Source organism: Euprymna scolopes, chromosome 34 (genome assembly GCF_053919585.1).
Source record: "Euprymna scolopes isolate OS-2025 chromosome 34, ASM5391958v1, whole genome shotgun sequence".
Taxonomy (NCBI): domain Eukaryota; kingdom Metazoa; phylum Mollusca; class Cephalopoda; order Sepiida; family Sepiolidae; genus Euprymna; species Euprymna scolopes.
Genome location: NC_136515.1, coordinates 79,393,700 through 79,408,322, shown reverse-complemented (window position 1 = coordinate 79,408,322; position 14,623 = coordinate 79,393,700). Strand labels below are relative to the sequence as shown.

General features: G+C 36.0%; 1 long non-coding RNA gene across 2 annotated transcripts in view; it reads left to right on the top strand.

The window, feature by feature from the left end:
- The window catches only part of LOC145259304 (uncharacterized), a 58,237-nt gene that overhangs the window by 22,682 nt on the left and 20,932 nt on the right, over window positions 1-14,623 (top strand). Inside the window, exon 1 of one of the 2 annotated variants that reach the window (XR_013864154.1) lies at window positions 8,590-8,840. The exons of the other annotated variant lie outside the window; for it this stretch is intronic. This is a non-coding gene — a long non-coding RNA (uncharacterized LOC145259304). Of the gene's footprint in view, window positions 1-8,589; window positions 8,841-14,623 lie in introns of those variants that run through there. 2 annotated transcript variants of the gene reach the window in all.

Below are 14,623 nucleotides of genomic sequence, written 5' to 3'. Positions count from 1 at the left end.
AAAGAGGCTAAGAGAGATAAAGAAAAAAAGAAGACAGTGCCAAAGAAAAACAAGTGAAGCATGCATGATTCCTAGTGAACGAGGCGTAAAAAAATGACTAAGTTCAGCATTTGCACCCCCACCCCCCGCCGCATTTATCCCCAAAAGTCCCCAGGGCACGTCAAATCTTGATGAAAATGAACAAATGGTGCAAGTTGAGGCCTTAATATATGTAAATTTGAGTTCTTCACCATGCAAAAAAAAAAAAAAAAGAAATGACTAAGTCCATCATTTGCCTCACCATTTAGCCCCAAAAGTCTTTATATATATATTTAAATTTGAGTTTCAGCACCATGCAAAACTGCTAAATAGACATACTCAGAAAATTTTGGACAAATATGGTAAAATAGTCCCCAAAATGGAGTGTTTTTATTAGCCCTAAAAGAGACCCTGAGGCACACCCAAGAGTTATCACAAAGTATAGACAAACAAAATTATACAGAAATGTTACAACTTTTCAGAAAGTTTTATAAAAGTCTAATGCATCAATTTTTTTTTTAATAAGCACAAAAGTGTCAATTTTAGCTATTTTAACACGAAAGACACCCCTGGGGGGGGGGGCAACCGAAATTTTCCTGGAAAATCCGTTCTCTTACATATTTACTCATATCATGTTTAATGTTTGTGCAAAATTTTAAAAAATTCCAATGCGTAGTTATTAAAGAAAGTGCGGACAAACAAACGGACGAACGGACAAGGGGAAATTTACAGGTTCACCCTCGTTTTGTCGGGGGATCAAAAAGGGAGGTATATAGAGAAAGAAGGAGAAAAGATCAGAGATTGAGAAATGGGAATATGGGAGAGTGAGACACAGGGTGAATGAGGAAGTGTGAAAGAGAAAAAGAGAGACGGAAAGAGAGAGAGAATAAGACAGATATAGAGAAAGAGAGAGAGAGAGAGAGAGAGAGAGAGTGAGAGAGAGAGAAAGTAAAATGTAAAGGTGTGAGTAACAAGAGAAGGAGTGATTGAGAGGGAAGGATGGCAAGGTAAATCTTCTTTCATAATATAAATCTCACCTGTCTGTTTAAATGTATGTATGTACGTATGTTTGAATGTATGTTTGTATGTCTGCCTAAAACTTTCGACATAGGCAACAAATTTTAACGAGATTGGTATCGTTTTGAAGCTTCGGACAACAAATATCGAAAAATTGGCCAAAAATATTAATTCCTTCACTCTCAACTAGGCAGCTTTTTTACAGAGAGAGTCGGTTTTTTCACTGATATTTTTTGCAAGTCATTCAAAGCTCGCATAAACACCGCCGCATAAAAGGCGTTATTTTAATCATGGTAGGCTCATCGATAGGAGCGTTTTTTTTTTTTTTTTTCACCTCTTTTTACTCTGGCGTGTTATGGGTTCGAGCCTGCTTACTACTCCTATTTTTTTTTTTTTTTTCACCTCTTTTTACTCTGGCGTGTTATGGGTTCGAGCCTGCTTACTACTCCTATTTTTTTTTTTTTTTTCACCTCTTTTTACTCTGGCGTGTTATGGGTTCGAGCCTGCTTACTACTCCTATTTTTTTTTTTTTTTTCACCTCTTTTTACTCTGGCGTGTTATGGGTTCGAGCCTGCTTACTACTCCTATTTTTTTTTTTTTTTTCACCTCTTTTTACTCTGGCGTGTTATGGGTTCGAGCCTGCTTACTACTCCTATTTTTTTTTTTTTTTCACCTCTTTTTACTCTGGCGTGTTATGGGTTCGAGCCTGCTTACTACTCCTATTTTTTTTTTTTTTTCACCTCTTTTTACTCTGGCGTGTTATGGGTTCGAGCCTGCTTACTACTCCTATTTTTTTTTTTTTTTCACCTCTTTTTACTCTGGCGTGTTATGGGTTCGAGCCTGCTTACTACTCCTATTTTTTTTTTTTTTTCACCTCTTTTTACTCTGGCGTGTTATGGGTTCGAGCCTGCTTACTACTCCTATTTTTTTTTTTTTTTCACCTCTTTTTACTCTGGCGTGTTATGGGTTCGAGCCTGCTTACTACTCCTATTTTTTTTTTTTTTTCACCTCTTTTTACTCTGGCGTGTTATGGGTTCGAGCCTGCTTACTACTCCTATTTTTTTTTTTTTTTCACCTCTTTTTACTCTGGCGTGTTATGGGTTCGAGCCTGCTTACTACTCCTATTTTTTTTTTTTTTTCACCTCTTTTTACTCTGGCGTGTTATGGGTTCGAGCCTGCTTACTACTCCTATTTTTTTTTTTTTTTCACCTCTTTTTACTCTGGCGTGTTATGGGTTCGAGCCTGCTTACTACTCCTATTTTTTTTTTTTTTTCACCTCTTTTTACTCTGGCGTGTTATGGGTTCGAGCCTGCTTACTACTCCTATTTTTTTTTTTTTTCACCTCTTTTTACTCTGGCGTGTTATGGGTTCGAGCCTGCTTACTACTCCTATTTTTTTTTTTTTTCACCTCTTTTTACTCTGGCGTGTTATGGGTTCGAGCCTGCTTACTACTCCTATTTTTTTTTTTTTTTCACCTCTTTTTACTCTGGCGTGTTATGGGTTCGAGCCTGCTTACTACTCCTATTTTTTTTTTTTTTTCACCTCTTTTTACTCTGGCGTGTTATGGGTTCGAGCCTGCTTACTACTCCTATTTTTTTTTTTTTTTCACCTCTTTTTACTCTGGCGTGTTATGGGTTCGAGCCTGCTTACTACTCCTATTTTTTTTTTTTTTTCACCTCTTTTTACTCTGGCGTGTTATGGGTTCGAGCCTGCTTACTACTCCTATTTTTTTTTTTTTTTCACCTCTTTTTACTCTGGCGTGTTATGGGTTCGAGCCTGCTTACTACTCCTATTTTTTTTTTTTTTTCACCTCTTTTTACTCTGGCGTGTTATGGGTTCGAGCCTGCTTACTACTCCTATTTTTTTTTTTTTTTCACCTCTTTTTACTCTGGCGTGTTATGGGTTCGAGCCTGCTTACTACTCCTATTTTTTTTTTTTTTTCACCTCTTTTTACTCTGGCGTGTTATGGGTTCGAGCCTGCTTACTACTCCTATTTTTTTTTTTTTTTTCACCTCTTTTTACTCTGGCGTGTTATGGGTTCGAGCCTGCTTACTACTCCTATTTTTTTTTTTTTTTCACCTCTTTTTACTCTGGCGTGTTATGGGTTCGAGCCTGCTTACTACTCCTATTTTTTTTTTTTTTTCACCTCTTTTTACTCTGGCGTGTTATGGGTTCGAGCCTGCTTACTACTCCTATTTTTTTTTTTTTTTTCACCTCTTTTTACTCTGGCGTGTTATGGGTTCGAGCCTGCTTACTACTCCTATTTTTTTTTTTTTTTTTCACCTCTTTTTACTCTGGCGTGTTATGGGTTCGAGCCTGCTTACTACTCCTATTTTTTTTTTTTTTTCACCTCTTTTTACTCTGGCGTGTTATGGGTTCGAGCCTGCTTACTACTCCTATTTTTTTTTTTTTTTTCACCTCTTTTTACTCTGGCGTGTTATGGGTTCGAGCCTGCTTACTACTCCTATTTTTTTTTTTTTTTCACCTCTTTTTACTCTGGCGTGTTATGGGTTCGAGCCTGCTTACTACTCCTATTTTTTTTTTTTTTTCACCTCTTTTTACTCTGGCGTGTTATGGGTTCGAGCCTGCTTACTACTCCTATTTTTTTTTTTTTTTCACCTCTTTTTACTCTGGCGTGTTATGGGTTCGAGCCTGCTTACTACTCCTATTTTTTTTTTTTTTTCACCTCTTTTTACTCTGGCGTGTTATGGGTTCGAGCCTGCTTACTACTCCTATTTTTTTTTTTTTTTCACCTCTTTTTACTCTGGCGTGTTATGGGTTCGAGCCTGCTTACTACTCCTATTTTTTTTTTTTTTTTCACCTCTTTTTACTCTGGCGTGTTATGGGTTCGAGCCTGCTTACTACTCCTATTTTTTTTTTTTTTTCACCTCTTTTTACTCTGGCGTGTTATGGGTTCGAGCCTGCTTACTACTCCTATTTTTTTTTTTTTTTCACCTCTTTTTACTCTGGCGTGTTATGGGTTCGAGCCTGCTTACTACTCCTATTTTTTTTTTTTTTTTCACCTCTTTTTACTCTGGCGTGTTATGGGTTCGAGCCTGCTTACTACTCCTATTTTTTTTTTTTTTTCACCTCTTTTTACTCTGGCGTGTTATGGGTTCGAGCCTGCTTACTACTCCTATTTTTTTTTTTTTTTCACCTCTTTTTACTCTGGCGTGTTATGGGTTCGAGCCTGCTTACTACTCCTATTTTTTTTTTTTTTCACCTCTTTTTACTCTGGCGTGTTATGGGTTCGAGCCTGCTTACTACTCCTATTTTTTTTTTTTTTTCACCTCTTTTTACTCTGGCGTGTTATGGGTTCGAGCCTGCTTACTACTCCTATTTTTTTTTTTTTTTTCACCTCTTTTTACTCTGGCGTGTTATGGGTTCGAGCCTGCTTACTACTCCTATTTTTTTTTTTTTTTCACCTCTTTTTACTCTGGCGTGTTATGGGTTCGAGCCTGCTTACTACTCCTATTTTTTTTTTTTTTTCACCTCTTTTTACTCTGGCGTGTTATGGGTTCGAGCCTGCTTACTACTCCTATTTTTTTTTTTTTTTCACCTCTTTTTACTCTGGCGTGTTATGGGTTCGAGCCTGCTTACTACTCCTATTTTTTTTTTTTTTTCACCTCTTTTTACTCTGGCGTGTTATGGGTTCGAGCCTGCTTACTACTCCTATTTTTTTTTTTTTTTCACCTCTTTTTACTCTGGCGTGTTATGGGTTCGAGCCTGCTTACTACTCCTATTTTTTTTTTTTTTTCACCTCTTTTTACTCTGGCGTGTTATGGGTTCGAGCCTGCTTACTACTCCTATTTTTTTTTTTTTTTGCGCTCGCAATTTTTATTTTTATTTTTTGCTCAACTAACACCCTTACACACACCGACACACGTGTTATACTAAATGTCTTAGAAGTGGTCTCATGAAGATGTGAAGATGGCCAGTCATTAGGGTCTGTAAGAAGAAAAGGGGTTTATGACAATATATATGTAAAGAAAACGAGTGAAATCCGTGTAAAAATGTAGCGACAGATTATTTTATGAAACAAATCATATTAAAATAGTCGCTATTATTTGGAAGATATACACTTCAATATATAAATATATATGAAATGTATCCGTACATCGCCACAGTACATTCATTTTGGCCATGATTATAATGGGCGGGAAGTGACTACAACTAACAACATTACTTAAATTGTTTTCTTTTATATGTGGGGTGGGGGCATATTTCCAGCGGGCAACGCCGGTACATGGGCCCGGCTACTTTCATAATAAAACCGAATTTATTTTCTTCCTAACTTAATGTCATGAAATTCTCTACTCAGCTAAATAAAAACAAACACTATCTCCTTCTCAGTGTTGACAAATCATTATCAATTTATAACCGATATTATCGCTTTAGCACTCTTTAAAAAAGCTGATGTTTGGGCTTTACGATCTTAAAAATAGTTTTCCTTTTGTAATAGATAAAAATAAGAATTTTTACAGGGGAATATTTTACGTTACACTGGCCAGGATTACATCGGTGTATAACACGATCAGCCAGTCACTGGTGTATGACCTACACATGTAATATACTGTCTTAGAAGTGGTCTCATGAAGATGCGAAGATGGCCAGTCATTAGGGTCTTTAAGAAGAAAAACATACCTGCGATGTTGGATGTGGCTGTGTGGCTCCTTCTTCTCCCAGGAAACGTCTGGACCCCTAGTGGAATTCGGGTTGGAATCTTCCTTTTCCTCATGCCCGTCTCGTTCTTCAATGAAGGCATTTATGACAGACACAAAAAAAAAAAAAAACGACACACGACACAATTGTAATATATATTGTGTAATCTTAACTATTTATTTTACAAAAATATATTGCAATACAATATACACATAATAATTATTTTTTACAATTAAACCAAGGCAATAGACTTTTCAAAACTAACATAATACCCTAACTAGTGTTGAAGGAAGGAGGTGCTTCCCCACCCCCATTTACGGAGAGACAGAAATATGTGTGCTCACCTCATGACGGCCTGGACAGAAAAAAGGTCGATCTAGAAAGGGATTCTGGGAATGCATTTCTTTGTATCTCTACGCTCATGGCAAAATCACCACTCGGCCATGTTGTAGAGTGTGTTAGAAACCGTGGAACTGAGATATAGTGCCACATTCCTCCCTAATACAATACAATATACAAATTATTACAATACAATATACAAATTATTACAATACAATATACAAATTATAAGTAAATTTACAATTAAACATAGGCAATAGGCTCTTCAAAACTAACTAACCTACCCTAACTAGAGTTGAGGGAGGGGGTGCTCCCCTCCCCATTTACGCAGAGACAGAAATATGTGTGCTCACCTCAGGACGGTCCAGATAGAAAAGAGGGTGATCTAGAAAGGAAATTCTAGGAATGCATTTCTTTGTATCTTTACATTCTTGACGTTCATGGCCAAATCACCACTCAGCCATGCTGTAGAGTGTGTTAGAAACCGTGGTACTGAGATATAGAGCCACAATATAAATAGAAGGAAAGAAGGATATAATAATAGTGAAATTTTCGGTGATCATACACTTCTCACTATATCAAAAACATTGCAACATATACATTGAGAGAGAAGGAGAGATAGAATGTTAAAAGGAAAGAAAGGTAAAAATTGGCGAGAAAGAGACTTGGTTCTAAATTAGGATGTTGGTGAATTTAGACATAATTTTGTTTTCCAGAAGTAGAGAGTACATTCTCTTGTTGGCTAGTATGATTCAAGAGAGATAATTTGAATTTGGGTGAAAGATGATCTTAGTCCTGAATATTCTGAGTCTACATCTTATTTAAAATTTAGTCCTTTTTTTTTTACATGGCGGTCACCACTTATCAAGGCCCGGAGGCCACTCAGGGATTAGGGTTATTGCGTGTACAGTAATCAGTGAGAGAGTATTGTAGTAATCATTAGTATTGGAGATTTGATGGAGTGTCTTACTTAAGGGGGCGGTTTGTCAGGAATTTGTTTATGTTGGATTTGAAGACGTCCAAGTTGTAGTCAGGTGGGAAACAGGCGAACGGAAGAGAGTTTGACAATCGTGCACTTCTGAGAAAGAAGCTCTGCTCATGGAATCTACTTTAGATTTAGGCACAGATAAAGAGTGGGGAAAATTATTGATAGTAGTTTCAGCCAGACGGGTGTTTCTCGTGAAAGATTGGCAAGGGGGGGGGACGAGAGATTGGAGCTCAGACGAGCACTTGCTATGGAAATAACGATAAAACAAAGACAGGCTCGCAACGTCTCTTCTGTGGGAGAGAGGCTGCAGGGAAGAGAAAAGGGCATCCCCCACCAAACCACAAAGTCTATTTTGTACTCTGTCAAGGCAGGATAGGCTGTTTTTAACAGCTCCTGCCCAGATGTGGCAGTAGTACTCCATCCTTGGACGTACTTGGCTTTTATACAGATAGAGAATTGCATCAGTAGTGAGATATCTTCTGGAGCGGTAGAAGGATTCCACCATTTTCCCAGAGTCCCTGGCAACAGATTTGATGTACTTGTTCCATTTCAGATCAGGAGTAAAGGACAAACCCAGTAGCTTGTCAAAACATGGAGCTTCCCCAAGACGAGAGCCATCCATTTCAATTGATGCCAGATGGGGATCAGAGCGTTGATGATGTAAAGATAGGAGCTTGGTTTTAGATGCATTAAAAGTAACCAGCCACCTCTTTTCCCAATGTACTACGTGCTCAAGATCAGAGGAGAGAGAATTAGAGAGAACTTTGTCATTTACGGCCTTTGATGTGTTGCCATAGATGGTCGTGTCATCAGCATAGATATGAACGAATGATTTAAGTATGTGTTTTGGGAGATCATTGATGTAGATCAGGAAGAGAGTTGGGCCCAGGATGGACACCTGGGGGACTCCAGCATTAATACTGTGGGCCTCTGATTTCTGCCCATCAACCACTACTCTTATGAACCTATCAGAGAGAAATGATTTAATGATTGAGAAAACATTTCCAGTAATACCGTAGCTGGTAATCTTGTGAAGTAGGCCCTTATGCCATACCTTATCGAAGGCCTTCGATATGTCAAGAGCAATTGCCCTGGAAAGGAAACCTTTGTCAAGAGATTCACTAATCCTATGTGATATAACCGTTAGCACATCTGCTGTAGATCTTGCAGAGCGGAAACCATATTGCATGTCACTAAGAAGGTTGTTTCTGTTGAGGTGGTTGACTACTTCTTTATGTAATATGGATTCCAACAACTTACTCATGACACACAGGAGACTTATTGGTCTGTACTGAGAGGGAGATGACTTTTCACCTGAATTCTTAAATACAGGGCATACTGATGAGGTTTTCCAGGGTGTTGGAAAGCACTTCACCTAAGAAAAGTGGCCTGATGTACAAATTTATTGGGTAATGTAAACATAGTTAAACATCGAGATTGTATCACTTCTTGTCTTCCATATAATCAAATGATGATGGACCCAGATTAAGAAAATTCAAGAGGGTCAACACAAGAATATAACACGTGACTCGAATAAAGAGATATCATTGGTTCATAAGGCAAGTGGTTCTGGATTTGCAAGAAAACACAATAAAAGAAGAACGAATGAATAGCGCACTTAGGAAACTGGAACAAAAAAAAAAAAAACAACAAAAAAACGAGATTTCTCTAGACTGAAAGCCATTGCTGCAAACGAGCGAGTCATTGTCTAGAGAAAGAACGGAAAAATTGCATCAGTTTGAAGTTGTCTTGAGGGTTTACATTTTTTCTAACACGATGGGACGCGTTGGAATTCTTGTTTTGGTGCTGGTCGCAGGTTAGTTATATTTATACTTTACACCACGAGGTTAATTAATTATTTTCATATATATATATATATATATATATATATATATATATATATATATATATATATATATATATATTTCTTTAGAAATATATATATATATATATATATAATGTATACCAATCCTTATTTAAGAAGCTCAATGTAATTACAGAGCAATAAAGTGAATTCACTATATATATATATATATATATATATATATATATAAAATATATATGGCGATTAAGCTACACTGAATATTCCGCGTTTCATCCACTCTAGGACTCTTCAGGCTCTTTAGACATAAGCCTGAAGAGTCCTAGAGTGGATGAAACGCGGAATATTCAGTGTAGCTAAATCGCCATATATATTTATAAATTACTAACTAGCTCTACCTACGTATTGAGCACTTTTGAAGTAAATACTTAAAGTTTACGCATAAATCTATACTTTCGTATATTAATTTTATGTGAGTAAATTAAGTATATATATATATATATATATATATATATATATATATATATATATATATATATATTAGACTTTTTTTTATCCCGTTAAAAATGGGCAAAAGTTATAGCCCGTTGACTTAGAATGAGTGCTTTATGCCAAATAGATGGTTGAAAAAAAATGGTAAAGTTTATGCTCATTTTTGCATTAAATACTAATACCTATTAATCCATGTAAATCCCTAACTTTCATTGAATGGATATTGTAATACCTAATTCACTGCACCTTATCATAACAAAGATCCTTACAAAATTTCAGCCAGATCGTGCCAATAGTTTCTAAGAAAAGTGGAACAGATAGACTTAGATATATATATATATATAGATATATGTATATATCTCTATATATATATAGTGTGTCAGAAAGTGATGAAAAAAATACAAGTAAGTGCTCGATCGTGAATGTGAGCGCTGAAAATACAATATTTATTTCAAAATTATATTTTCAAAGGCATACCAGTGGTTTCATTGCGTTGAATCAACAAGAAGAGGTTGAATGGAATTAGAGCAAATTCATTAAAAAAAAGTCGCTGATGAATTTGCGCTGATTCTATTACACCTCCTCTGGTTGAGTCAATGCAATGAAACCACTGGTACGCCTTTGAAATATGTATATATAGTTTTGAAATAAATATTATATATATATATATATATATATATATAAACATGGTCTGAAGTTCGATCCCTAGAAACAGTTGAACTACGCTGATGAGAGGTAGTTACCTCTGGTTAACATGGTCTGAAGTTTGATCCCTAGAAACAGTCGAGCTACGCTGATGAGAGGCAGCAGTACTCCATCCTTGGACGTACTTGGCTTTTATATAGATAGAAAATTGCTCCAGGAGTGAGATATCTACTGGAGAAGTAGAATTCAGGTCATTACCTTTCCAACAAGCCTTCATTTGTTAAATTCTGATCAATAGTCGCAGAGATTTGGAACTTATCAAATGGACAAAAACAAGTGGTATAATGAATAAATGACAAAAAACTATATTCCAAAAGTTCATGATGTTAATCATCTTATAATTTATTCCTTTAATTCAGTTGACATTTGCAATTCTTGACAGTATCTGTTTTGTGTTTCGTTGCGCTACGAAACAGATACTGTCAAGCATTGTAAATGTCAACTGAATTAAAGGAATAAATCATAAGATGGTCAACATAATGAACTTTGAAATATAGTCTTTTGTCATTTATTCACTATATTGCACTGTAATTACATTGAGCTTCTTAAATAAGGATTGGTATATATTATAAGGAAATGAAATATATTTCCACAGAAATATATATATATATATATATATATATATATATATATATATATATATATATATATTTGAAAAGTAAAACGCAAAAAATATAACTTGAGTGCCATCAGCAAGAGTTAAAACCAAAGTAGCTCTTCTGCCTTATCCATTACCGTTTGATCTACAAAAACTTTACAAAATAACGTTATTAAAGATGTAAATGTATATTTGTGCATGCATAGAAAGAACATGTTTATTCGACTTATGCCTGCTCCAATTTTTTTCAATTTTGACCGCTTAGCAGCTATTTTTACTTAGACTAAATCGAATTTGTCCCACAGGTCTAACTACTCTATGTATCAAGTTTCAAGTCTGTAGATGAAAAATTGACAGAAAAATTTGATAGAGTCTGTTCCTCAAACAGACAAGGCCACCTGATGTTGCCTGGTCATAAAACACACAAAAATATCATATTTTAATTCATACAGAAACTGAGACGTGTGCATGCAAGTATTATGTGTTTTCTAAACAGTTCACCTCTTGTATGTAAAATAAAAATATCCAAGCTGAGATCGAAACCAAGAACCTAAAGACAGTGAGTCAAATACGATAACCATTAGACTATCTTGCCACGTTCCTTATAAAGTGTTTGTAAACCTAATTATTCTTAACATAAGGAAGCTGTCATGTGAATGATTCGTGCATGTCCAGTTGTGAAACAGTTGACAAACATAAAAATCCGATGACCTCCCCCACCCCCCGCCAAGTAACAATTTTTCAATTTTCACCGCTTAGCAACCCTTTTTTTCTGGATGAAAACCAATTAAAAATGTTTTCCACATGTCTGAATGCCCTATATACAAAATTTCAAGTCTAAAGATAAAACATTCATTGAGTATATAGATCAAGGGTTGTCCTCTCTTACACACACACACACACACACACACACACACACACACACACACACACACACACATTCTCACTTTTATAGATGTACTAGCAAGCCGCCCGGCATTGCCCGGTCGTAAAATATGCATAAATATTATATATGTATTAATGCAAAATTATAAACAGAAATATCGTAGGTATTAAACATAACGTTAAATTCATATAAAAAAAAGGAAATAAAAAAAATGGAAAGAAAGAAAGGAAGACATGTGCACGCGGGTATTATTTTTTTATTTTTTTCCTAACCAGTTCACTTCTTGTAAGTAAAAAAAAAAAAATACTCAAACTGGGATCGAAACCCAAACCTTAAGATATTAAGTCACGTGCGATTACTATTACACCAGCTTGATACGACACCCACGTACCAATTTGCTGATTTTAACCCCTTAGCAGCCCTTCCTCCTGGATGAAAACAGATTAAAACGTTTTCCACATGTTTGAATATCCTATATACCAAATTTCAAGTCTGTAGATACAAAATTCGTTGAGTATATAGGTTGAGAAGTGTCCTCATACACATACATTCTCACTTTTGTATATATATATATATATATATATATATATATATATATATATATATATATATATCTAGCAATTTAAAACTGATTTGTATAGTTGATTCTACACAATTTCTTCCCATGCAAATATATCTTTAATAATATAAATGAACTTTTTCCTATTTCTAAATTCCTGATATCGATTTTAATTTTTTTTTTTTATATGGAAATTAACCCCAGACAATGCATGAAGCCACTTGATGTAAGGAGCTAAAAAGACATACTATTTCATGGTTTAAAAGCAGCCAACGAAAAGTGTAAGGTGGAATTGACTACGAGACCCCCCCCCTTTAGGTAGAGCACTGTCATAAGCGATTTCACCTGCACTGTAAAAAGGGCAGTCAAATGTTTATATAAACAGACATTTGAGGATGCTGTTTGCAAACCTTCCTTCGTACTACTTCAATTGCTCTACATCTAATAACCCAAGAACTCTCAACCATTCTTTCAACATGGCCATACCATTGAAGTTTGCCCTTCTGCGCACATCTCTTTATTCTGATCTATACGGGTGTGAATTCAAACTCTGGTTCGGGATGGGTGCTAGTGATACAGCGAAATAGTCTGTCTGTGGATGACTATTTAAGCCCCCCCCCCACTCCTTGGATTGAGCACTGTTGTAAACGATTTTATTAGATGACTGCAGGTTCAAACTCTGGTTCAGGATGGGTGCTAGTCCAGCTGAAAAAAAGAGCTGTGATACAGCAAAACAGTCAGTATGTGGATGACTATTATATATATATATATATATATGTATGTATGACTAATTATATATAATTACATTCCAAGATCCAAATATTTTCACGCAAAACAACTCTTCAAGCATGTTAAAATTTTGGTGCATTTTTTACAGATCCGTTTCGTAAGGCAGAAACAAACTATTATTATTATGTCAATACTGTCTTTTTTCATGCATATACTCTTCAGAAAAATTAGAAACTCTTTGCTCAGATAGAAAAAAAAATGCATGACAATATAATGCTGCATGAAGAAAAGGTTCATGGAAGATTCAGCATCATGTGTTTGTTCCTGCAGCCATTTTTGTTCACCAACATACTGTTATTCTTTTATATAGGCTCTGTTGTTATCTATAATATAAATCTCACCTGTCTGTTTAAATGTATGTATGTATGTATGTATGTATGTCGGGTCACCGGCGACTAAACTGTTCCCCCCACCAGACTTGTTTGATGAGGAGGGTGGCTAGTCTCCCTGAAGGATTAAAAAGAAGACCTTCTAAAGGGTGAATGGACCCTTTTTTGGGGTCAACGGCCAACTAGCACCGTGTGTGTTTGTGTGTGTGTTGGGGTGGAGAGGGCTCCCGTAAGCTGTGGTGAAGGCAACCTTTCTAGGAGAAGCAAATCTCTGATATAAAAAACCATAAAGCGGGAGACCAGTACTCGCATTAAGCTGGTCTGCAGTTTAACTTGTTGCTGGCTATCTTGCTCTTGCTTGTTGCTGGATCTTAATATTTTGAACCGAGAGAGAGTCTTAGCTGTCGTACAAAGCTAAGACTCTGTAACATCATGTTTGTATAGATACTCCCTCAGGCATTTGTCTATAAAAATGGTCCTGTGGCGATGGAAAAGTTGTGATGTGTGGAGGCTTGAAATGCTGGAAACATGTAATAATTGATCTCAATGACCGTCTTCAGTATCATGCCTGCTTGAACGTGTGAATTCACCGGTAGGACTAAAAAAAAAAAATCCTTTTTGGGCTTATGGACTTTAAGTGTCTGAGGGAGTGGCACTCGATCATCAATCATCATGTATGTATGTATGCTTAAAACTTTCGACAGAGGCGACAGATTTTCATGAGATTGGTATCATTGTGAAGCTTGACCCTTCAGACAATAAATATAAAAACATTGGCTAAAAACATTAATTCCTTCACCCTCAGCTGGGCACTTTTCTACAGGGAGGAGTCGCTTTTTTCATTGATATTTTCGAAAATCATTGTCTCTTTTCGATTGACTAACCTTAATTTAAGTATTCGTCACTTCCAGTGTGGCGATGGGCGCAACAGCAAAGACGTCACGTTTTTTTTTCACTTTCTTTTCCTCCTTTGCAGTACGGGTTCGGTCCTGCCTGCCTGCCTGCCTGCCTGCTACTACTTTTTTTTTTTTTTGTTCAACACACACTTCCAAACATCTGGGCAACGCTGGGCACCCAGGCTAGTATATATATATATATATATATATATATATATATATATATATATATATAGTCACATTGACACACTGATTTCTATTACCCCAAAATCAGTGACTATTTCGGAATACCAGATGCTGTAGATTTTGCTTTATTATTCATTAAGAAGTCAAAGCTTATCAAATCTAAAATCCACTTGAGGATAAGTGTTAATGAAAGTTGAATGATAATGAATATTATGAGAAGATTGAACAGAATAAATAAAATTTGATGACTTATATAAGAGGACAGTGATACCTTCTCTGCCTTGACAGATTTCAAAACTGACTTCGTAATCTAGTAGGCGATGCCCTTCTCTCTTCT